This window comes from Bos javanicus, chromosome X, assembly GCF_032452875.1.
Source record: "Bos javanicus breed banteng chromosome X, ARS-OSU_banteng_1.0, whole genome shotgun sequence".
Lineage (NCBI taxonomy): Eukaryota > Metazoa > Chordata > Mammalia > Artiodactyla > Bovidae > Bos > Bos javanicus.
In genome coordinates this window covers 78627405-78653233 of record NC_083897.1, presented here as the reverse complement: position 1 = coordinate 78653233, position 25829 = coordinate 78627405, and the positions used below count along the sequence as shown (strand labels likewise).

The following is a 25829-nucleotide window of genomic DNA, read 5'->3' as shown; positions in this document are numbered from 1 at the left end:
GACTCGATGGACGTGAGTCTGAGTGATCTCCGGGAGTTGGTGATGGACAGGGAGGCCTGGCGTGCTGCGATCATGGGGTCTCAAAGAGTCGGACACGACTGAGCGACTGATCTGATATTTCATTTAGCATAAAATAGTCAAGGTTTATCCATGATGAAGCATGCATCAGAATTTCATTCACTTTTAAGGCTGACTAATATTTCATCATATGTATATACCACATCATATGTATATACCACATATGTACATACCACAGAAATGGTATGGACCTAACAGAAGCAGAAGATATTAAGAAGAGGTGGCAAGAATACACAGAAGAACTATACAAAAAAGATCTTGATGACCCAGATAACCACGATGGTGTGATCACTCACCGAGAGCCAGACATCCTGGAATGTGAAGTCAAGTGGGGCTTAGGAACTAGGAACAAAGCTAGTTGCGGTGATGGAATTCCAGTTGAGCTATTTCAAATCCTAAAGGATGATGCTGTGAAAGTGCTGTACTCAATAAGCCAGCAAATTTGGAAAACTCAGCAGTGGCCATAGGACTGGAAAAGGTCAGTTTTCACTCCTATCCCCAAAAAAGGCAATGTCAAAGAATGTTCAAACTACTGCATAATTGTACTAATTTCACATGCCACCAAGCTAATCCTCAAAATTATCCAAGCTAGACTTCAACAGTACTTGAACCGTGAACTTCCAGATGTTCAAGCTGGTTTTAGAAAAGGCAGAGTAACCAAATATCGAATTACCAACATCCGTTGGATCATAGAAGAAGCAAGAGGATTCCAGAAAAACATCTACTTATACTTCATTGATTACACTAAAGCCTTTGACTGTGTGGATCACGACAAACTGGAAAATTCATAAAGAGATGGGAATACCTTACCTGCCTCCTGAAAAATCTTCATGCAGGTCAAGAAGCAACAGTTAGAACTGTACATGGAACAACAGACTGGTTCCAAGTTGGGAGAAGAGTATATTAAGGCTGAATATTGTCACCCTGCTTATTTAATTTATATGCAGAGTACATCATGCAAAATGCTGAACAGGGTGTAACTTAAGCTGGAATCAAGATTGCTGGGAGGAATATTGATAACCTCAGATATGCAGATGACAGAAAGTAAAGAAGGACTAAGAGCCTCTTGATGAAAGTGAAAAAGGAGAGTGAAAAAGTAGGCTTAAAACTCAACATTCAGAAAACTAAGATCATGGCATCTGGTCCCATCACTTCATGGCAAATAGATGGGGAAGCAATGGAAACAGTGACAGACTTTATTTTGGGGGCCTCTGTCACTGCAGATGGTGACTGCAGCCATGAAATTAAAAGATGCTTGCTCCTCGAAAGAAAAGCTATGACCAACCTAGACAACATAATAAAAGCAGAGACATTACACTGCCAACAGAAGTCTGTCTAGTCAAAGCTATGGTTTTTCCAGTAGTTACGTATGGATGTGAGAGTTGGACCATAAAGAAAGCTGACTGGTGAAGAATTGATGCTTTTGAACTGTGGGGTTACAGAAGACTCTTGAGAGTCCCTTGGAGTGAAAGGAGATCAAACCAGTCCATCCTAAAGGAAATCAGTCCTGAATATTCATTGGAAGGCCTGATGCTGAAGCTGAAACTCCAATAATTTGGATACCTGATGTGAAGAACTGACTCATCGGAAAAGACCCTGATGCTGGGAAAGATTGAAGGCAGGAGGAGAAGGGGACGACAGAGGATGAGACAGTTGGATGGCATCACTGACTCAATGGACATGAGTTTGATCAAGCTCTGGGAAGTGGTGATGGACAGGGAATCCTGGCGTGCTGCACTCCATGGGGTCACAAAGAGTCGTACACGACTGAGTGACTGAACTGAAGTGACTGATGGATGTGAGAGTTGGACTATAAAGAAAGCTGAGTGGCGAATAATTGATGCTTTTGAAATGGTGTTGGAGAAGATTCTTGAGAGTCCCTTGGAGTTAAAGGAGATCAAACTAGTCAATCCTAAAGGAAATCAACCCTGAATATTCATTGGAAGGACTTATGCTGAAGCTGAAACTCCAATACTTTGGCCACCTGATGTGAAGAACTGACTCACTGGAAAAGACCCTGATACTGGGAAAGATTGAAGGCAGGAGGAGACGGGGACGACAGAGAATGAGATAGTTGGATGGCATCACTGACTCGATGGACATGAGTTTGGGCAAGCTCCAGGAGTTGGTGATGGACAGGGAAGCCTGGGGTGCTGCAGTCCATGGGGTCGCAAAGAGTCAGACATGGCTGAGCTACTGAACTGAACCAAACTGATACACCACGTTTTGTTTATCCATTGATTTGTCAGTGGAAATTTGGGGTGTTCCTACTTTATGGCCATTGTGAATAATACTGCTATGAACATTGGTGTGCTAATGTCTGAATCTTTGCTTTCAGTCCTTTTGGATATATACCTAGAAGTGAATTTGTTGAATCATATGGTCATTCTATATTTGATTTTCCTAGGAATTGCCATACTGTTTTCCTGCACCACTTTACATCTGCACTACACACAAGGATTCCAATTTCTCTACATCCTCACTAACACTGGTTATTTTCTGTTTTGATTTATTATTTTAAAACAGTATTCATCCTAATTGTTATAAAGTGGTATCTAATTGTGCTTTTGATTTGTACTAATCTAATAATTAGTGATGTTGAGTGTATTTCCGTATGTTTATTGGCCATTAGTGTATCGTCTTTAGAGAAATGTCTAATCAGGTAATTTGCCCTGTGCATTTGTCTTTTAAATTATGTCAGAAAAAGTCAAGATTCAAACCTAAAATACAATACTGACTCATTTCTATTTATATCATACCTTTACCAGTGTTCTTTATCTCTTTGTAGTCTTAGGTTACTATCTGTTTTTTCAGACTGGGTGAAGGTGTGCTAGTGACAATTCTCTTAGCTTTTGCCAAAGAATGTCTGTTTTCTTTTTTGTTGTTGTTTCTCTCTTGGGCCTGCTTTTATGGGGACAACCTAACAGAGGGCACGGGTTATAGAATACTAGGAACAATCCATACATATATATTATACACAGAGAAGCGTTTCTGTAAAGTTGGGCCCCGCCCCCTCCATCTGCTGAGGCTGAGGAGTTAGGTACTGAGTCAGTCAGCTCTTTCAGTGGGTACACGCACATCTGAGGGAAGGAAGAAGGTGCTGAGAAATGCTGATCAATGGCATGATCTATTTACAGGGGATGAGGAAAAGCCAAAATGGAACAAGGGTTATTTTTTCTTTAAAAAAAGAACAAAAACCCAGGCTGAGGCAGGGAAATGGGGAAAAGGTAAAATGAGAGATGGATTCTGAAAGGGAAGGGGACCTGAGAGGGGTCTCACTTCCTTTGGTCGAAGCCCCTTTAAGTTTGGGGTTAAAGTGGGGAAATGGAGTTGATATGACTTAGAAATCAGGCTGCCAGCAGCACAGCTCTGGTCTCCAAAAGATGAAAAATAGTAAAATTTTGTCCTCCAGTCAAAACATTGGAATACTGTGTGTGTGAGTGGGATGAGGCTGAATCTCTGGGATGTCAGTACAAGGCTTCCAAGGTGTGGCCCTGGTAGGGCAGGAAATCTGTCTCTAGGCTGGTAGAGGGCAGGGTGAAGTATTGATGACAGGGGAGGGAGGACAATTGGAGGGGATTAATTATTGTCCAGTGAAGGGATGATTCCTGTTAAGTAGAATTGGAATTATTCAGTTTGCAAGTTTCCTTCCAGTTCCAAGATCTGAAAAATAAGGGAAAGAAGGAGTCAGGCTTAAGCATGGGCATGGGCCCTGCCCCTCCTACCCCCCTGGAGGGGACATGACCTTGAGCTCCCAGACAGCAGCATGACTTCTCCTTCTCCCTCCAGAATCCACAGGATGGGTGCTAGAGAGGGGCTGACTTGCTGCTGCCTCCTGCCCCTAGGGCACCCCTGGGCCTACTTTGTCCAGGAGCTTGTCCATCTCCTGCTTCCTTAGCAGCTCTGACTCCTGCAGAACCCAGTGCTATGCTGTCTTCTTTTTCAGGAAATTGGTCTCCTGCTGGTAGTCCTTGATGAGGCACTCAGCCTTGCTGTACTTGTGCTCTTGGGCCTGGTACTGGGCCTGGGCCTCCCGCAGGTGCTCACTCACAGCCTTGCATGGGCCCTGGGCCTCGCCCCCATAGCCCTCCAACTTTTCCATGTGATCCTTTTTCTCCTTCACACTCTGTTCCAGCTGGGCCTTCTTCACCCACCAGTGCCCCTTCTCCTGCTCCAGGCTCTGCAGTTTTCTTTTCAGCTGCTGGATCTGTATCTCAGTCACAGCATGCTAAATCTGGAGCTCCTTGAACTTATGCACAGCTTCTCAGACTCCATGTCCACAGGGGACAAGGCATCCTGGTTCTCTGCCAGCTGAACACCTTAATGGTCATGTTGCCACCTGGGAACATGGGGCTCAGCTCCTCAACCTCATCAGTGGCACACTCTCCCATCTCCTTGTTATCCTTCCCCTCCCCATGCTGAGCATATCTCTGCTCCATCATTTTCTGCTGCCGTTGCACCTGTTTCCAGGGTCTGCTAAGTTAGCTGGGCCACCTCACCTAGCTACTCCTGGCCAATCATAAACTGCACACAGACCTTGGTGTTCCAGAGCATGGCGGCTACGAAGCTCTGGGTCACTCCCAACAGATTCATTCCATCCATCTGCATCAAGAGATCGTTCACCTGGATCCTGCTGTCCTGATGGACCACACTGCCATCAGTCACGGTCTTGATGTACATGCCCACCTTCTCCAGGCCCATGTCTGTCCATGCCCCATGCCAACAATGCTGATGCCCAGGCCCTCGGCGTCCTCCCATTCCACAGGATACAGCTCCAACCTCTCCACCTGCTTCTCCAGATGTACTCACCATGGGATCCACGTCCTTGTTGCAATGATGGTCATCCTCGTTGGAGTAGGTGTTGAACACTTGAATGGGCTCCATGCTGAAATGGGTCTTCTGGCTCAGGGCTGGGTCTTTTCCCTCTGAGAGTCCTGGGATCTCCATGCACCTTGATTTGGCTCATAGAGGGGCTTCACTTCTTCCTCATCTTCTTCATTGTCCTCCTCTAGGTTATTGCCCCCGGGAGTCCTCCCCAGTCCCACTGTAGGCACTCACATCCACCAAGTCCTCCTTCTAGGACTCGTACCTCTTTGGGGATCATGTCCTGGCTCAGCCATCACCTACCCCTCTCTCAGAAACCACCAGGGTTGCCACCTCCTCCTCAGGGGTTGCCTGGGCCTTCTGCCCCTCTGGCAGGGGCTGGCAGTAGTTTCCAAGGCACAGCCATTCTCCAGGGCTGCATGGGCTGTAACCTCCTCCTGGATCATTTCCGCAGGTGCCACTTGACCGGCCTCCAACTCCCTGCTGTCCTCCACCTCCACAGGCTTAATGAAGCCCCTCCTGGGGCTTGAGAGGCACCAGGCAGGGGCCACTCGGTGCTGCAGGGGCTGCTGTCCTCCAGGGACACACTCCTGGGCTGGGACATTCCCCAGTGGGATGGGCAGTAGCAGAGGAGGCTGAAACACCAGGGACCACCTGCTGACCAGCTTCAAGTTGACCTGGGGAGCCCCCTTGGCCCCTGCCCTGGGCAGCCTGGACCCACAATGGAGGCCAGTCCTTTAGTCAGGCTCAAGGTCTCTATTTGGCTTATTTTTATAATTTTGATATTCTCTATTTGGTGATACATCATTCTCCTGGGTTTCTCTAGTTCTTTGTTTATGGTTTCCTCTAGCTCTTTGAGCACATATAAAACAATTAACTTAAAAATCTGTGTCTAGTAAGTCCAGTGCATGTGCTTTCTCAGTGCTATTAATTTCCTTTTTTTTTTTTTTGTCCCTATGAATGTGACTTTTCTCCCTATGAATGCAGGCTTCCCTGGTGGCTCAGATGGTAAAGAAACTGCCTGCAATGCAGGAAGCCCAGGTTCGATCTCTGGGTCTGGAAGATCCCCTGGAGAAGGAAATGGCTACCCACTCCAGTATTCTTGCCTGGAGAATTCCATGGACAGAAGAGCCTGGCAGGCTACAGTCCATGGGATTGCAAAGGGTCAGACACAACTGAGCATCTAAGACTTTCACTTCCATAAATGTGACCTACTTCATTGTTTCTTTCCATAATTTGTCATTTTTGTTGTTGAATACTAGACATTTTGAATATAATAATGTGGTGACTCTAGAAATGAAAGTATTTCCCTCCTCAGGATTTATTTCCTGCTTCCTGTATATGCTTTGTTGAATGTGGCCTCTGAAGTCTCTGTTCTGTTAGCCTGTGGTCAGCTAGTGATTTAACAGAGATGTCCTTAAACTCTCAGAGTTGAAAGAAGTATAGTAAAAGGAGAAAAGGAAAAATCTACCCTGGTCTTTATAGATTAGTTCTGTGTCAGGACACTCCTTTAATTCTTCAGTTCAGTCGCTCAGTTGTGTCTGACTCTTTGCGACCCCATGAATTGCAGCATGCCAGGCCTCCCTGTCCATCACCAACTCCAGGAGTTCACTCAAACTCATGTCCGTCGAGTTGGTGATGCCATCCAGCCATCTCATCCTCTGTCGTCCCCTTCTCCTCCTGCCCCTAATCCCTCCCAGCATCAGAGTCTTTTCCAATGAGTCAACTCTTCGCATGAGGTGGCCAAAGTATTGGAGTTTCAGCGTTAGCATCATTCCTTCCAAAGAAATCCCAGGGCTGATCTCCTTCAGAATGGACTGGTTTGATCTCCTTGCAGTCCAAGGGACTCTCAAGAGTCTTCTCCAACACCACAGTTCAAAAGCATCAATTCTTCGGCACTCAGCTTTCTTCACAGTCCAACTCTCATATCCATACATGACCACTGGAAAAACTATAGCCTTTAATTCTTTGCCAGTCCATTTACAACTCTGGTTTAGTCTTTACTTCCCCCTTGCTATGAGCCTAAAGATCAGTGGGAAGTAAACATTCAGGGCTTTCTCAGGTGTTTTCTGAGATATGACCAGCCCTGGGCATGGGTTGTTGTTGTTCAGTTGCTAAGTTGTGTCCGACTCTTTGTGACCCCATGGACTGCAGCATGCTAGGCTTCCCTGTCCTTCACTATCTCCGTGAGTTTGCTCAAACTCATGTCCATTGAGTTGGTGATGCCATTCAACCATCTGATCCTCTGTTGCCCCCTTCTCCTCCTGCCCTCAATCTTTCCCAGCATCGGGCTCTTTTCCAGTGTGTGGACTGTCTGCATCAGAAGGCCAAAGTATTGTAGCTTCAGCTTCAGCATCAGTCCTTCTAATGAATATTCAGGGTTGATTTCCCTTAGGATTGACTGGTTTGATCTCCTTGCAGTCCAAGGGACTCTCAAGTCTTCTCCAACACCACAGTTCAAAAGTGTCGGTTCTTCTTCACTCAGCCTTCTTTATGATCCAACCCTCACATCTGTACATGGCTACTGGAAAAAACAATAGCTTTTACTAGTCAGACCTCTGTTGGCAGTGATGTCTCTGCTTTTTAATATGCTGTCTAGGTCTGTTATAGGTTTTCTTCCAAGGAGCAAGAGTCTTTTAATTTTGTGGCTGCAGTCACTGTCCACAGTGATTTTGGAGCCCAAGCAGGTAAAGTCTGTCATTGTTTCTATTTCTCCCCCATTCTATTTGCCATGAAGTGAAGGGATGAAGGGATGCTATGATCTTAGTTTTTGAATGTTGAGTTTTAAGCCAGCTTTTTCATTCTCCTCTTTCACTTTCATTAAGAGGCTCTTTAGTTCCTCTTTGCTTTCTGCCATAAGGGTGGTGTCATCTGCGTATTTGAAGTTACCAATATTTCTCCCAGCAATCTTGATTCCAGCTTGAGCTTCATCCATCCAGCCTGGCATTTGCATGATGTACTCTGCATATAAGTTGAATAAGCAGAGTGACAATATACAGCCTTGACGTACTCCTTTCCCACGTTTGAACCAGTCTGTTGTTCCAGGTCCGGTTCTAACTGATGATTCTTGACCTGCATACAGATTTCTTGGGGGGCAGGTAAGGTGGTCTGATATTCCCATCTCTTGAAAAAACTTCTACAGATTGTTGTGATTCACACAGTCAAAGACTTAGCCTTATCAATGAAGCAGATGTTTTTCTGGAATTTGCTTGCTTTTTCTATGATCCAATGGATGCTGGCAATTTGATCTCTAGTTCCTGTGCCTTTTCTCAATCCAGCTTGTGTATCTGGAAGTTCTCGGTTCACATACCATTGAAGCCTGCTGCTGCTACTGCTAAGTTGCTTCAGTCATGTCCGACTCTGTGTGACCCCATAGACGGTAGCCCACCAGGCTGCCCCGTCCCTGAGATTCTTCAGGCAAGAACCCTGGAGTGGGCTGCCATTTCCTTCTCCAATGCATGAAAGTGAAAAGTGAAAGGGAAGTCGCTCAGTCATGTCCAACTCTTCATGACTCCATGGACTGCAGCCTACCAGGCTCCTCCTTCCATTGGATTTTCCAGGCAAGAGTACTGGAGTGGGGTGCCATTGCCTTCTCCTACTGTTGAAGCCTAGCTTGAAGGATTTTCAAAATTACCTTACTAGCATGTGAAGTGAGCACAATTGCGCAGTAGTTTGAACATTCTTTGGCATTGCCTTTCTTTGGGATTAGAATGAAAACTGACCTTTTCCAGTCCTGTGGCCACTGCTGAGTTTTCCAAATTTGCTGGCATATTAAGGGCAGCACTTTCACAGCATCATCTTTTAGGATTTGAAATAGCTCAACTGGAATTCCATCACTTCCAATAGCTTTGTTTGTAGTGATACTTCCTAAGACCCACTTGACTTCACACTCCAGGATGTCTGGCTTTAGGTGAGGTGATCATACCATCATGGTTATCCAGGTACTAAGACCTTTTTTTTTTTTTTTTTTCCTTTTTACAGTTCTTCTGTGTATTCAGAAATGGTAATGACAACAGAAGCAGAAGGGCGTGGGCATGGCTTTTCACCTCCTCTTATTAAGTGGATGCTTTTGAAGGCCTTAGTTCCCAAAGTTGTTCCCTCCCCCAGCTTTTCCTCCCAGACTTTTAGCATGCATATTTTCTGATGGAATTGTACTCTTTTGCCACAGATAACAACAATTTGTTCACTTACCTTTCAATATTTTCCAGGAATGACCTCTATTTAGCTACTTTTCCAAACTGAGATTGTTCTGAGTTAAGAAAAATAAAGGCAATGCCTGCTCTGTTCCTTCCAGAACCAGATACCCACAAGAGGAACACAGGCTGTCATCAAGACAGTCACTGCACCTGGGAGGAGTTTGGAGCAAGGCTAAGTTAAAACTAAAAAGTTCTTCTACCATGTTAAAATGGACTTTTTCCCAATTCGTCATTCACTTGGTTGCTGCAATCCTTTGACTACTTTCCAGAGTTCTGACGAAGTTGATTCAGACAACTTTGCTTAGTTTTTTTTTTTGGTGTTTCCAAGAAGTGATAGGTGCTTGAAGCCTCCTACTTTTCCATTTTCACTAACATCTGAAAATCTTTTTTCTTTAATTATTTAATTTATTTTAATTGGAGGATAATTACTTTGCAATATTGTGGTGATTTTTGCCATACATCAACATGAATCAGCCGCTGGTACACATGTGTCCCCCCATCCTGAGCCTGCCTCCCCCCTCCCTTCCCACCCCATCCCTCTGCATTGTCCCAGAGCACTGGCTTTGGGTGCCCTGCTTCATGCATAAAACTTGCTCTGGTCATCTGTTTTACATATGGTAATATACGTGTTTCAATGCTATTCTCTCAAATCATATCACCTTTGCCTTCTCCCACATAGTCCAAAAGTCTGTTCTTTACATCTGTGTCTCTTTTGCTGCCTTGCATATAGGATTGTCATTACTGTCTTTCTAAATTCCATATATATGCATTAATATATTGTATTGGTGTTTCATTTTCTTATTTCACTCTGTATAGGCTCCAGTTTCATCCACCTCATTAGAACAGACTCAAATGTGTTCTTTTTTATAGCTGAATAATATTCCATCGTGTATATGTACCACTACTTCCTTATCCATTTGTCTGCTGATGGACATCTAGGTTGCTTCCATGTCCTAGCTCTTGTAAACAGTGCTGCAATGAACACTGGGGTTACATGTGTCTCTTTCAATTCTGGTTTCCTCGGTAATACCCGAAATTCTTAATAATATTTGAACTATGAGTCTCCCACTTTCCTTTTGTATTGGGCCCTGCAGGTTAGGTTTGCCCCTAAAACTTCAAACCATTCAAACAATTTTTCTACCTGTTATACTTGTCACTATAGAGCATTCTTATAAGTAAGTCCATGCAGGCATCTTTCCCTGGTACTAGATTAGTACTCAACTGAGAATCATCACAACTATGACAATGAATGCCCTCAGTAATAGTGTGGATAATATCAACAATATTTATTCTTATGTCCAAGACAAATTTTGGGAATTTTTAAGGTATCTTCTGAAACTAAAGAGTAACCCTCAACTGAATTTGCTTACTCCAACTAGGATCTTGAATATCCCCTCAAGGAATGAGGATTTTTAATTTAATGGTATTATATGACTTTATAGATCAGCTTTCATAGGCCTCTGTCTTCAGCAACTTCCCAGGGAATTCTTTTATGTAATTGATAATCCTAGACATTTCAAATAAAAGAAAGTCTTACCCTCCTGATTGTTCATCTAACTCCATACCACACATTCTTCCCTCCTTCTCCCCAAAATATTCAAAGGTTCAAATTTTTTTTTGAGTCTCCCCAGCCTTTTCATTATCTTAGTCACAACCAGTGACTATCACCACCATCACCAGCAACAAATTATAGCATGAAATAGATTAATTTCTACTGCACTTTGTATCAATTAAGATACTTTCAGCTGAAAATAGGAGAAGACCAACTCAGATGCCCTATGTGATGAGGAAATTTAGTATCTCATATACCAAAGTCTTCAGAGATAGGATGGTTTCAGCACTGGTCAACTGAGTGATTTATGACATTATGAAAGACCCAAATCCTTTCTGTATTTCCGCTATGTTATTCTCACTCTATTGATTTGTCTTCTAAAACTGACTTTCATCATGACCCCGTAATAACTGTTACCAACATTCACATAGCATGTAGACGGCAATATCCCAAAATAGAAAAAGGTTTTTCTCCTCAATCTTGGTAAGCCCAGAGAAATTGTACCCAGAAAGCACTTTCCTAAACCAATCACTGACCAAGGAAATGAAGTTACCATGATTAGTTTAGACTAGGCAAAAATTATTCCAGTTTCTTTTTTTTTTTTAATTATTATTATTATTTTTTTACTTTACAATATTGTATTGGATTTGCCATACATCAACATGCATCCACCATGGGTGTACACGTGTTCCCCATCCTGAACCCCCCTCCCACCTCCCTCTCCATACCATCCCTCTGGGTCATCCCAGTGCACCAGCCCCAAGCTTCCTGTATCCTGCATTGAACCTGGACTGGCGATTCATTTCTTATATGATATTATACATGTTTTAATGCCATTCTCCCAAATCATCCCCCTCCCTCTCCCACAGAGTCCAAAAGACTGTTCTATACATCTGTGTCTCTTTTGCTGTCTTGCATACAGGGTTATCATTACCATCTTTCTAAATTCCATATATATGCGTTAGTATACTGTATTGGTGTTTTTCTTTATGGCTTACTTCACTCTGTATAATAGGCTCCAGTTTCATCCACCTCATTAGAACTGATTCAAATGTATTCTTTTTAACGGCTGAGTAATACTCCATTATGTATATGTACCACAGCTTTCTTATCCATTCATCTGCTGATGGACATCTAGGCTGCTTCCATGTCCTGGCTATTATAAACAGTGCTGCGATGAACATCGGGTACACGTTTCTCTTTCAATTCTGGTTTCCTTGGTGTGTATGCCAAGCAGTGGGATTGCTGGGTCATATGGCAGTTCTATTTCCAGTTTCTTAAAGAATCTCCACACTGTTCTCCATAGGGGCTGTACTAGTTTGCATTCCCACCAACAGTGTAAGAGGGTTCCCTTTTCTTCACACCCTCTCCAGCATTTATTGTTTGTAGACTTTTTAATAGCAGCCATTCTGACTGGCGTGAAATGGTACCTTACTGTGGTTTTGATTTGCATTTCTCTGATAATGAGTGATGTTGAGCATCTTTTCCTGTGTTTATTAGCCATCTGTATGTCTTCTTTGGAGAAATGTCTATTTAGTTCTTTGGCCCATTTTTTATTGAGTCATTTATTTTTCTGGAATTCAGCTGCAGGAGCTGCTTGTATACTTTTGAGATTAATTCTTTGTCAGTTGCTTCATTTGCTATTATTTTCTCCCATTCTGAAGGCTGTCTTTTCACCTTATTTATAGTTTCCTTCGTTGTGCAAAAGCTTTTAAGTTTAATTAGGTCCCATTTGTTTATTTTTGCTTTTATTTCCATTACTCTGGGAGGTGGGTCATAGAGGATCCTGCTGTGATTTATGTCAGAGAGTGTTTTGCCTATGTTTTCCTCTAGGAGTTTTATAATTTCTGCTCTTACATTTAGATCTTTAATCCATTTTGAGTTTGTTTTTGTGTATGGTGTTAGAAAGTGTTCTACTTTTATTCTTTTACAAGTGGTTGACCAATTTTCCCAGCACCACTTGTTAAAGAGATTGTCTTTTCTCCATTGTATATTATTGCCTCCTTTGTCAAAGATAAGGTGTCCATAGGTATGTGGATTTATCTCCAGGCTTTCTATTTTTACAGTGAACAAAATCCTCTGGTGAGCATTTCCTTTTGTAGAGGATGAGCAAGAAATAAACTTTTGTTATACTAAGATACTTTAATTTGGGGTTTAACTATTTGTTACAATAGAATAATTAAACCTGTCCTGAGTAGTAACAGGTATAGTAACAGGGTGTATATTGTCACCCTGCCTATTTAACTTATATGCAGAGTACATCATGAGAAACCCTGGGCTGGATGAAGCACAAGCTGGAATCATGTTTGCCAGGGGAAATATCAATAACCTCAGATATGCAGATGACACCACCCCTTATGGCAGAAAGTGAAGAAGAACTAAAGAGCCTCTTGATAAAAGTGAAAGAGGAGAGTGGAAAAGTTGGCTTAAAGCTCAGCATTCATAAAACTAAGATCATGGCATCCGGTCCCATCACTTCATGCCAAATAGATAGGGAAACAGTGGAAACAGTATCAGACTTTATTTTTTTGAGTACCAAAATCACTGTGGATGGTGATTGCAGCCATGAAATTAAAAGACACTTACTCCTTGTAAGGAAAGTTATGACCAACCTAGACAGCATATTAAAAAGCAGAGACGTTACTTTGTCAACAAAGGTCCATCTAGTCAAGGCTATGGTTTTTCCAGTGGTCATGTATGGATGTGAGAGTGGGGCTGTGAAGAAAGCTGAGCACCGAAGAATTGATGCTTTTGAACTGTGGTGTTGGAGAAGACTCTTGAGAGTCCCCTGGACTGCAAGGAGATCCAACCAGTCCATCCTAAAGGAGATCAGTCCTGGGTGTTTATTGGAAGGACTGATGCTGAAGCTGAAACTCCAATACTTTGGCCACCTCATGTGAAGAGTTGACTCATTGGAAAAGACTCTGATGCTGGGAGGGATTGGGGGCAGGAGGAGAAGGGGAAGACAGCGGATGAGATGGCTGGATGGCATCACCGACTCGACGGACACGAGTTTGAGTGAACTCCGGGAGTTGGTGATGGACAGGGAAGCCTGGCGTGCTGCGATTCATGAGGTTGCAAAGAGTCGGACACAACTGAGGAACTGAACTGAACTGAAATGATTCTTGAATGTTCCTGAAAAGGTAAGGACCATATCATACTATTTGTACTTTTCTAAATTCTATTCATGGATGGAGTAAACTTTACTTCTAGCTCATAGCTTACCTTTAAAAAAAAAAAAAAAACGAAACTATTTTTTTGAATTATGAAAGTGTGGTAACACATTTACAGGAGACTTGGAAAATACAGAACACAGTTACATATAGTTCCACTGTGTGTGTGTGTGGGGGGGTGTGTGTTAGTCACTCAGTCGTGTCTGACTCTTTGCAACCACATGGACTGTAGTCCATCAGGCTCCACTGTCCATGGAATTCTACAGGGAAGCATACTGGCGTGCATTGCCATTCCCCTTTCCAGGGAATCTTCCCAACTTAGGGATTGAACCTGGGTCTTCCACATTGCAGGCAGATTCTTTACCATCTGAGCCACCAGGGACGACATAGGTCCACTATATATTACAATTATTTTTTTAAGTTGATAAATTAAGATTTTTAGTTGGAGTTTCAATATCAAACTCTCAAAAAATAATAGAATGAATATACAGAAAAGTAGAGGGATATAGTAGACCCCAAAAGCTCTGTGAACTAATTCAATATAAGTAAGACATAGAATTTTCACACAACAGTAGGATACAAATTCTATTCAAGTTCCCATAGACTATAAACTAGGAGACACTGGAACATATCCAGGGACATAAACTAAGGTACAAAAGTTTCATGGTCTAAAGGTGTTGAAATTATAGAGTCTATTCTCTTATCACTGTGGAATTATGTTAGAAATCAATATCAAAATATATTTGAAAATTACCCACATATTTTCAAGTACAATGTGACATTTACCAAGAAAGATCTTTGACTTAGCTGTCAAAAGCCTCAGTAAAGTTAGACTGAAAAAAACACAGAGGGTGATTACAGAGAAGAAAGCACTTAAATGAGAAGTTAATATCAAAATGAGAAATTAACGTTAAGGATATTTTAAACAAAATCTTATGTATTTGGAAATTAAATGCCCACTTTTAGATTATGGGTGTATCTAAGAAGCTGTAACAAGGAAAATTTAAAAATACTTGTAATAGAATGAAAATGAAAAGAGAATTAACCAGAATATATTGCATGTAGCTGAAGCTGCTCAATGCAATTAAATATACTGTGAAGTCTTAAATAAGGTATAAAAACAAATAATGAACACTAGCATAAAATTTTGTAAAATTTGAACAAAATCTGTAGTTAGTAATACTGTGCTACTGTGCTTGTGCTGTGCTTAGTTCCTCAGTCATGTCTGATTTTTTGTGACCCCAGGGACTGCAGCCCGCCAGGCTCCTCTGTCCATGGGGATTCTTAAAGCAAGAATACTGGAGTGGGTTGCTGCCAGGGACCAGCCCCGGCTGATCCAGGGTATTCGAAGGAGAGATGGCGTAGGCGAAGATCAGGAAACAATGCTTAATTGAATGTTAATTAAGGATATAAAGAGTGATAGAATGAGGATAGCTCAGTGAGGAAAATTCAGTGGAGAAAAGAGGCTGAGTAGCTTGGTTTACGCGGGAGACCAATAAAACTTCAAGACAAGAAGTTTGCACCACTTACGTAGGCCGCAGGCGTCCTTCCGTTCTCCCGAAGGAGAGGAGACACTGAGGCCTCCCCGGTCGGATCTTAGAAGCCCAGGCATAATTAGTAAGCATGGTGGGTTCCGCGCTCCAGATGGAGACTCAGCCAGAGTGAGAGAGAGAGCGACATGGGGAGACCAGTATTTCGAGAAACTGATCCCAATTCTTTATTTTCCATGGTCTACTTTTATACACTGAGATGTTATGCAAAAGTCACGCGGGGTCAGCAGTCCTGACTTTTATCAAAGTCAGGTGCTTCATACAAATGTATACAGAGGTCTTAGGGGTGTTACATCATCTTCTGGCCAGGGGGGCCTGCTGACAATTTACGACCCTCTCCTTGTGACAGCGGTCAGTCAATCAGGACACTTATTTCTCCAGGGCTGATTATTCTCAAAACAGACGCCACCCAAATAAAGTTACATTCCTACAGGGTGAGGGTGTAGTGGGTTTTAGTTAAGGAAAGAATTTACTTAGCCTAAGGTCTAACGTGATTAATATCAAAGGTTAATACTTATTCCTTCTATATATTCATTAATGTGTGTAAGGGCAGGGGATGTGGAGACGTAGCAACAAACATTGGCTCAACAAATGAAAAACCCTTCACCAACACAATTTCTAATTAGCCCACTATACTTATAGTTTTCTAACTTCTCTAAAGAACCTGTTTTTAGAGGGTTTAAAGCATCTCGTGCCTCTCACGGTTGGCAGGCTGTGAGCAATCACATGTGGCCGGACGAGCCTGTCAGGCAGGCTAGAGAACCTTCAGAGGAGTTTGTAGGTTAAAACACTCTTGTCACACCCAAGAGTTTTTATTGACTGGAGCTCTAGGTTAACTCCTTCTCCGAAAGAGGTGGTGGGGGACAGCCCCCCGTAAAGTCAGAGGTGTAGGTAAGAGCACAAAGTAGTAAAGTAGGCAGGCTCTGGTTATGGGGGTAGACGCTCGAGGATTTCCAGGGGGACTCCTGAGGCTCGATCCCGCCTTTGCGTATGTCGAGCCTCCTTCCTCATGACCTTTGCCATGGGTGGAGTACCTCACTCTGGCTACCGGCAGTGATAGAATTCCAGTTGAGCTATTCCAGATCCTGAAAGATGATGCTGTGGAAAGTGCTGCACTCAATATGCAATGTGCAATATGCACTCAATATGCAATATGCCGGCTCCCGGCAGGTTGCTATGCCCTCCTCCGGGGTGGGGGGGGGGGGAGTCTTCCCAACCCAGGGATTGAACCCAGGTCTCCTATATTGCAGGTGGATTCTTTACGGACTGAGCCACCAGGGAAGCCCAAGAATTTATCACTTGTTAATTTCTTTTTTTTTTTTTTAAACAACATAGTATTTCCTTACATTCCCAAAACTGGATTAGAAGTTTCCTTTCTCTCTGTATTCTCCTTCTGGGACCCCTATAATATGAATGCTGGTGCATTTAATATTGCCCCAGAGGTCTCAGGCTGTTTTGGTGCATATAAGATTTTGTTTGTGCCCTCCAAGAGTGGTCTCTTCCCCATCCTATGGAAGTCCTGTAATCAAACCCCACTGGCCTACAAAGTCAGATTCCCTGGGGATTCCCAGTTCCTTTGCTAGTTGCCCAGGCTGAGAAGCCTGATGGTGAGGCTCAGAACCTTCACAACAGTGCGAGAACTTCTTTGGTATTACTGTTCTCCAGTCCACGGGTGGCCCACCGAGCAGGTATGGGATTTGATTTTATCGTGTTTGGGCCCCTCCTATCATCTCATTGTGGCTTCCTCTTTGTCTTTGGACGTGGGGTATCTTTTTTTGGTGGGTTCCAGTGTCCTCCTGTCAATGGTTATTCAACAGTTAGTTACAATTTTGGTGCTCTTGCAGGAGATGAGCGCATGTCCTTCTACTCTGCCATATTGAACTATAGAAAAAGCTCATAGCTTACTTTTTAAAATTACTTTACTTATTGTTGATTTTGAGTCATGTGTATGTGTGATGATAGTATTCTGATTATGTTTTAAAAGGGGAATCTTTTTAAAAAATGAATAAAAGGGGAATCTTTGCTTTTTGTACATATGGATCAGTTCAGTTCAGTTCAGTTGCTCAGTCATGTTCGACTCTTCGCGACCCCATGAATCACAGCACACCAGGCCTCCCTGTCCATCACCGACTCCTGGAGTTCACTCAGACTCACATCCCTGAATGCTGGAGTGGGTTACCATGCCCTCCTCCAGGGGATCTTCCCAACCCAGGGATTGAACCCATGTCTGCTGCATCTCATGCATTGTGGACAGATTCTTTACCACTGAGCCACCAGGGAAGCCCATGAACCTTCTGACTGGGCATATTAGAAACTGCCTCATGCTGAGCAGGGTATGCACTAGTCAGTTCATGGAGTATATAGAATACAACTAAATATATAGAGGTGCACATGTCAACAATGAGCCAAAATACTAATGAGTTGAAAGTGTTCCCAGTGAATGTAGCACATCCTGTTCAGCCTGTGGAAACCGAGTTGTCCAATAGAGAAATGTGCACACCTGGTCTCCCCTAAATAACCCCTTCTATGCCTTAACCCTAAGTTATCTGCACTTATGCCACAAATTCCCAATTCTAGTATGTTTTGGAAGGGAACAGATGCCATTCATAGAATGATTGAAAAATGTTAGATAGTATCTGAGGATTTTAGTTAAAGATAGTAAAATAAATACCCTAGAAAACTCACAAAAATTACATTAATGGGCTATTATGAAGGCATAAATCTACTAAAACCTAGAGGAAGAAGGAAACAGTGAAGCTGACTTCACATATATGAGAAAGCTGAACCACAAGCATGGAGAAAACTGAAATCCCATTCACCCTGAGAAACCCCCGAAAAGGTCAGGAATTTGGTAACACTGAGTACTTCTAAAAGTGGGAATAAATATAGTGATAACAATGAAGGGTTGGTTGTCTAAATTTTATCCGAAATCAGTTAGATTCCTGGACCCCATGCCACAGAGCACAGCCAGTCAACTACCTTTCTTTTCCCTGGCCTAAAGATCAGTGATTCATTCCCTGGAGAGACTAATACAATTTCTGGACCAGGGAACCCTGACACAGTTGAAGTGAAGAGTGTTATATTTAAAACAGTATAATTAATTTATATGAAAGTTTACATACTCAATAATAACAGCCACCTCATCCTACTCGCTGAGATTACTTCCATTTAGCTTACTACAGGGGAAATTTTGGAAGACTTGTGAGGAATCTGAATACCTCAACAGAAAAGACTAAAAGATGCAGAGTTACCCAAAGAAACATGCAGACTTACCCAAAGAAATGGAGCAATTAGAACACTCTACAGTGTAAACTAGTCTTCAAGTCCCATCTACATGCACAGAGTTTTCAGCTTTCTAGTACTCAAATCTTAAATATAAATAGACAACCCAGAATCATCATTCACTTAAGAAAATAAAAATATGAATGATATGAAAGACAGAGACCAAAATAAAAAAGCAGAGGAAGTAATTTGGAGGAAACAGAGTCCATTCATGGAAATGGAAACTTAAACCCAAGCATTCCATTTCTCTAACATTTCCTTAGCATATTTATTTCATAGTTCAGTCTTCCTCCTCTGGAATCCACTTGATCATGTTAGCAAAATCCTGAGCTGCCTCCAGATCTGGTACGTGCTAGTGTTAGGGGAAGCACACTGACTGAAACTGCCCATGCTTGCCAGGCACCATAGTAACCATTTGCATGAGTTGTTTTACGACAGGAGGTCCTGGTGAGGAACACGGAACTAATAAGCCACCACCAACTGGAAGAGTTCAGGAAAGGTCAAAAGGAGACACCACATGTCCGACCACCTCCCAGAATCTTTCTCTCTGGCACCCATCTTGGCTGAACAAGGCATGCACCACCAAGAAGGACTCTGAGTCAGAATGATTAGCTAAAGACAACCCGGAAACTAACCCCGTTACCATAAAACCTGAGACTTCGAGCTATGTGGCAGAACTGTTCTCCTGGGTTCCCTTACCCTACTGCTCTCCACCCAGGTGCCCTTTCCCAATAAAATCTCTTGCATTGTCAGCACATGTGTCTCCTTGGACAAGTTATTTCAGAGTGTTAGACAAGACCCCAGTTTTGGGCCCTAGAAGGGGTCCCCCTTCCTGCAACAAATGGTGACTTTGGCGGGGACTCTGCTGCGACTGACATCCTGACCGCTCCGGGTACTCAGGGACCAGCTTCCCCACTGATGGATCAGACCCAGCAGCTGTGACTGGGACCCTTTTGTCCCTGGTCTCCTCCTGTCACAGACAACTGGCCAGAGTGCCCCAACTAGTAAGGAACAAGAGACTTTATTGACCTCTCTTCTTTTCCCTCTCTCTCTCCTCTCCTTAACCTTTCCTATCCTTTCCCTTTTTTCTAGTCCCCCGGTCCTGGACGCAGGAATCTGGTCGAAGGGCCTCAGCCTGAGCTGACGATTGGAGACTGATCACCTCTTGGCAGAGAACTTGAATTCTGGTTCTGTGCTGGTCTGGTTTCTGGTAGGGTCGAGTTCCAGTCCTCTCATCTCTTGAGGCCCAGGGTAAAATCCTGTAATGTCTGGGTATCTGCAGGTGGCAGGAGACGTGTGTAAGGCCACACTTTTTGCCCTCCTCTCCCGCCTCCTCCCCCTTCTTCTTTCAACCTGGCTTCCTTTCCTCCCTTTGAAATCTTTGAAGACTTGAGATATTTTCATTTACTCTGTTAGTTCTTGGATCTGAAGTTCTGTGTCTCTATGGGAGGTTTTCTGAGAGACTGCATTCTTGTATTTAAGGGAGTGTCTGATGAGAACTGCCAGGTCTATGTGTGTGTTTTAACTCTGTGTTCTGTGTTGTGACTTTTGACGGCCATTTTGCTTTGTCTGGCAACCATTTGGTTTATACCTGCCACCATTTTGTTAGAACTTGATTTTCTTTCCCTGTGCCTTGAGACCAGGGCTCTGGCTCTGTTCTCAGAAACACTTATCTAGACCATCTCTAACTACCGAGACTGAGGAAAAATGGGAAAAAGCCTTTAAATTTTTTATTTATTCCAACTGTTTTTTATAAACTAGTAAATTTTATATTGTAATATCTAATTTATGACTAAGCTTAGAAAATGAAGCTAGATCTTGCCTTGTGTCTGTCTAAGTATGTCTTGGTATGTCTTTGTCTCTGGGTAATATTTTTGAGGTTAATTTGTAAATGAGTTCTATTTAATTGGCTTAAAGAAAAGTAAGCACTTACAAATCAAATAATTCTAAATTAAACAATAAATTCCAGGTTCATGTGAACTGGGAGATATTCAGTATTAAATACCTGATATTAGTGTTTGTTTGTTGACTTATCTAATATAGACATGTCTTAGAGTAATTAACATTAAGTAGAATATTTTCATTGTACCTCGGTTTAATATATAAGTTAAATATTATCATATCTGTTACAAGTTTGTCAACAAGGAAATTACCTTGAGTGAAGAAACTTCTAAAAAAAATGTAAATGAGATATGAGCTTTTAGATAAACTCTATTAAGAGTAATTATGCTTTAGGACTCACTCCAGTACTCTTGCCTGGAAAATTCCACGGACGGAGGAGCCTGGTACGCTGCAGTCCATGGGTTCGCAAAGAGTCAGACACGACTGAACGACTTCACTTTCATGCATTGGAGAAGTAAATGGCAACCCACTCCAGTGTTCTTGCCTGGAGAATCCCAGGGATGGGGAGCCTGGTGGGCTGCTGTCTATGGGGTCACACAGAGTCAGATACGACTGAAGTGACTTAGCAGCAGCAGCAGCAGCATGCTTTAGGAATATCTTCCTAAAATAGTCTCTCAAGATTGGGATAACTTGAATTTCTAAGGGTTGTGCTAAATGAAGTGCTGAAAGTCTATTGAATAGTTAGGTCATTTCCAGATAAGATTTTGAAACATTTACTGCTAAACACTAATTTCCTTTTACAGAGAAACTAAAGAGATTTGGGACTATAAATGAATAATATTTGGTGCCATCCTAAAATATTCTAAGAAAGCAAAAGTTTTAGAAATTATCACTGATATCTATGCTCACCAATCTATAAAATGCTGATATAAAAGATAGTTCTTGGTTGCTAAAGGAAAGTAGGAAGTGTGTTTTCAGTAAAAAAAAAAAAAAGGTATGAAAAAATACTAAAAAGAGTTATGTGTAATCAGGATTTTCTAAAATTGGATTACAATTAGTTAGATAAACGGATTTTGTTAGGAATGACACAGCCATAGGAAAATTGGTTAGAGCCAACTAGGTTCAAGATGGCGGAGTTGACTTTCACTAGACCTTGAGCTGTATTTACACCCATTGTGACATATCAACAAGCTAAATGATATACCCATCAACATTGACTAAATCTGACCAAATGTTCTAAACCCTTTTAATTAATTTTTTTTGACAAAACCTCCTAAATAGAATTCTTTTGAAGTTCCTTTGACCTCTAGCTAACTTTGGGGTGCTTCAGAGTGCTCCTGAAACATCCCAAAGAGAGATATTAAACTAATTGTGTTTATTTGGTTGGTTAAATTACATGAAAAATATTATGAAATAATAAATCCTCTCATGTTATAATGTATGGTAAAAGTACTAATATAGATATCCTAGAAATTATATGGAGTTCTTAGCATTCTGATGTGTCCTGGTATTCTAATGGAAAACCTGATGACTTCACAAAAGTTAACAAAAGGACTGAATGAACCAGCTAATATCCCTATAACTTTTATGGTTTCTATCTGAAAACTTATGGGTTTGAATCTTGTGTTTTCTGGGAGTAGGGAAAATCTTCCTCTCAAACTAATTATGACAGTAATTTGGTAAAATTATATGTTATAAACAAAACAAATATATTTTCTCTCTATCTGACTCCTCCAGAAATTGGAAACTCTTAGGTTTCCAGTAAGTTTATTAAATGAGTTAGGAAGATTATCTCACTAACAGGTACAAAAATCTCCAGGAATTTTTGAGACCTTAAAAAGGGGAGAATTCACCTAGATTTGTTAGGTGAAACCTGTGATAAGCCTTTGGTGTGAGTTTCCCAGCCCTGCTTTATTTTAAAAATTCAGTCTGAGACTCTATAAATGTGTCAGCGAATCAAAAAGTTTATGATCAGTTATGATTATATAAATCATCAAGCCAAAATTAGTGATAGCAGGCCTATTTTGCAAACAAGCTAGTCTTGATTTGGTTGTATTTGATAAAAATGAGGATAATTTTAAGGAGAAAAAGATGTTTCAATAAATGTTAAATCCCAGTTTGTTAATGGAGGTCTGCATCTAGTAAGACTCATTTCTTGGATAGTTCTTTGCTATTATGCGATATTAGTGTAAAATTTAATTGAATTCTTAAAGAACACCCTGTTTGTTTCTGAAGCTTATCTCAGTAATCTGTCTTTGAATGAAGATCAGATGCCTCATGACCTGCAACTAGGACTGGAAAAAGACATAATTTAAGGTTCCGTTTTCAACCTGGATGGAAGGACCTTTTTATCAGGAGAAACTACACTACACCAGAATGAGAAGACGACGACATCAGAGGCAGACAGCTTGCCCAAGATCCTGAGCCTGATTCGTATGACCATTTATAATGTTTTCTTGACTTCTTTGACCTTTGCATATAAATCACATGCTTTTCTATCATAGGCCTGATTGTATGCTAATTTTAGAAATCAATCCAATTGTTGAATTTATGACCAATTACCTATGTCTAGTTCTGGGTTACCTTGGTAAATTTCTCTACTACAAGGTTCTAACTGGTTGGCCCTGAGAAAATTTACTTAAAAAAAAATTATAGTCATATTCAGGTCCCTATTGATATTACTAGATGGGATTCCCTCACCGGGCCAATTAATAATGCCTTCTCTGACTCTGGCCATAAATTTGTGCTTTCTTCTATCACTCAAGCTCAATCAGAGCAACAAGCAAAGTTTCAGCAAAGGAGGAAAACATCTCCCACAATTATGGGATGGATTTATATAGATAACACCAGGTTATGGTAATTTAGGTTTAAAGTCTCCTCTATGTTGGAAACAATTAAATCATACTAAGGTTAATCAGTCTAGTAATACTAGAAAACTGGCCTATGTGCCTTATAGACAGTGCCAATATATAATTTCCCTGGAAGATAAAGATTTGTACAGAGTAGACTAAGTCAGATGACCTGGGATATACTGGGCTACATCCAATGGAAGCTCTTAAGTCTTACTTGTGACTTTACTAATACTGCTGGCTGTGTTATTCGTATTTCACCTGTCCTATAAAATTGCTGTTTCTTACATTGCCAAATGTGTGACTGAGGCCTCTGATAAAATAATATGTATTCCCATATGAGATGGATGATGGTAACAGTGTAACTCTATATATGGGAAGAAGCAATAAGAGGGAATGTTTTCCTGGACCAAGAGGCTAGTAAGACAGGTGATCCAGAGAATTTTGGTTACTGTTTTATGGCCTAGTCCAGTAACAGCACATTGAGTGGCCTGTCAACAAAATCTTTGCCAAACCTGAGAATGGACATTCTTAGCACCATGGGATAAAATGGTCATGAAATGCCTCCCTCAATATCATGGTTAAGTTTATGAGCAAAAAGGGGCTCTACCAACTGAAAACTGACACTTGCCATCTACGTCTACAAAGATTAAATCATGGCCACTGCAACTGCTGACCTTCAACTCTCCTGAAAGGAGTTCAGGATGAAAATCAGGAATGAGGCACTCTGTACTCTGGGAAAAACTGGCAGAACAGGCTTTCAGATAGTTAGATCTTTTCAGGAAAAGATTTTATGAGTCCCAATTCTTGCATCTTCTCATACCTAGAAAAGCACTGACATCATTAATGGTGACATCTGCTTTGGCTATTAAGGAAAATTTTACAGTTAATTTACAGAAAATTTACAGAAAATTTTACAGTCAAAATAGAGTAGCTATGGTTCAGACATCCTGAGAAATAATTAGGTGATACTATGGGTGCAATTTCAGACTAGACCTTGTATTGCTAAACACTTGAGTTTTCTGAGTCGTGTTAGGCCTGGATGCCACCATTCTCAAAACAATGTCTGTTAGAAGCTACTAACTTCAACCTTACTTTTTATAAAACTAGGCAACTGGCTACCTGGCTACAAGTCTCCCCGAAGTGCCAGGTCCAGACTGGGTTTCAGGCCTATTCTTCTAAAAAGAAATGAGATTTATTTTGTCTATTAAAATTCCAGTTATCACTCCTCCAGCTACTTCTAATTGGGTCTGTTACACCAAAATGGCAGACCAAGGGATTGAGATTTTAATTATACAAGGCTCAGATCTAGGACTTGGAACTCAGGAATACTTCCAATTCAGTGTCTATTCTCTAAGCTGAGGCAGTCCTATGCCATATTTTGACAGGAAGTTATCACAGTCATGCCCAGTTCCCTAAATTAAAACTGAGCAAGACTCTGTGGGGCTCTGGAGTACAAATCTGCTCTGTGTTCTCCATTTCTTGTCTGTAAGATATAGGCTTCATTCAGCCTTCTTGACCTTCCCTGAGTTCCAAAAGGTGGATTCAAATAATTGCTAATCGGGGAAGGGAGGGGATACAGAAACAGAGGAGAAACAATCAAATGGTGGTACAGCCTTCAGACAGGCTCCTGGTTCCTACTCAAAAACAAACAAAAAAAACAATGTCTTTGAGTTCTTCTATAGAACTGGGGCCCCCACCCAGGTGGAGAATGGTAACTTCAGACTGAACACAAGATTCATGGAGCACAGCTCTGTTGCCTCACCACCAACCAATCAAAAAAAGTCACAAACCCTGCAGCCCTCACCCCAAATGTTGCCTTCTGTTTCTGGGGAACAGTGATGACTATCCTGTTAGGTTTCCTGCTTGGCCCCTGTCTATTTCATCTCTGAGAGGAGCCAACAGTTTCAAACTAAATTGCTGTTATTACAAGGGTGAATGCTGGTTTCAGGCAAAAAAAAAAAAAAAAAAAAACCTTGACTTAGATCAGGTAGAGAAAGACTTCTGCTCTGCTAGGCAGGCCTATGACCATGCACAGCAGGAAGAAGTCACAGAAGAAGGAGACCTCCGTCCCAATTCCCAAGAGGTATCTTGAGTATGAAGTCTCTGGGGGGAGTTGTTAGGGGAAGCACACTAACTGAAACCACCCACCCTGGCCAGGCACCATAGTAACCATTTGCATGAGTTGTTTTATGACAGGAGGTCCTGGTAAGGAACATGGAACTAATAAGCTACCACCAACCAGAAGAGTTCAGGAAAGGTCAAAAGGAGACACCACATGTCCGACCACCTCCCAGAATCCTTCTCTCTGGCATCCATCTTGCTGAACAAGGCATACACCAACAGGGAGGACTCTGAGTCAGAATGATTGGCTAAAGACAACCCGGAAACTAACCCCATTACCATAAAACCTGGGACTGGAAGCCATGTGGCAGAGCTGTTCTCCTGGGTTCCCTAACCCTACTGCTCTCCACCCGGGTGTC

General features: G+C 41.9%; 1 pseudogene; it reads right to left on the bottom strand.

Annotated features, from left to right (window-relative positions):
• Window positions 1-3624: 3624 nt before the first annotated feature.
• Window positions 3625-25829, bottom strand: part of LOC133242607 (neurabin-2-like) — a 141761-nt pseudogene continuing 119556 nt past the window's right edge.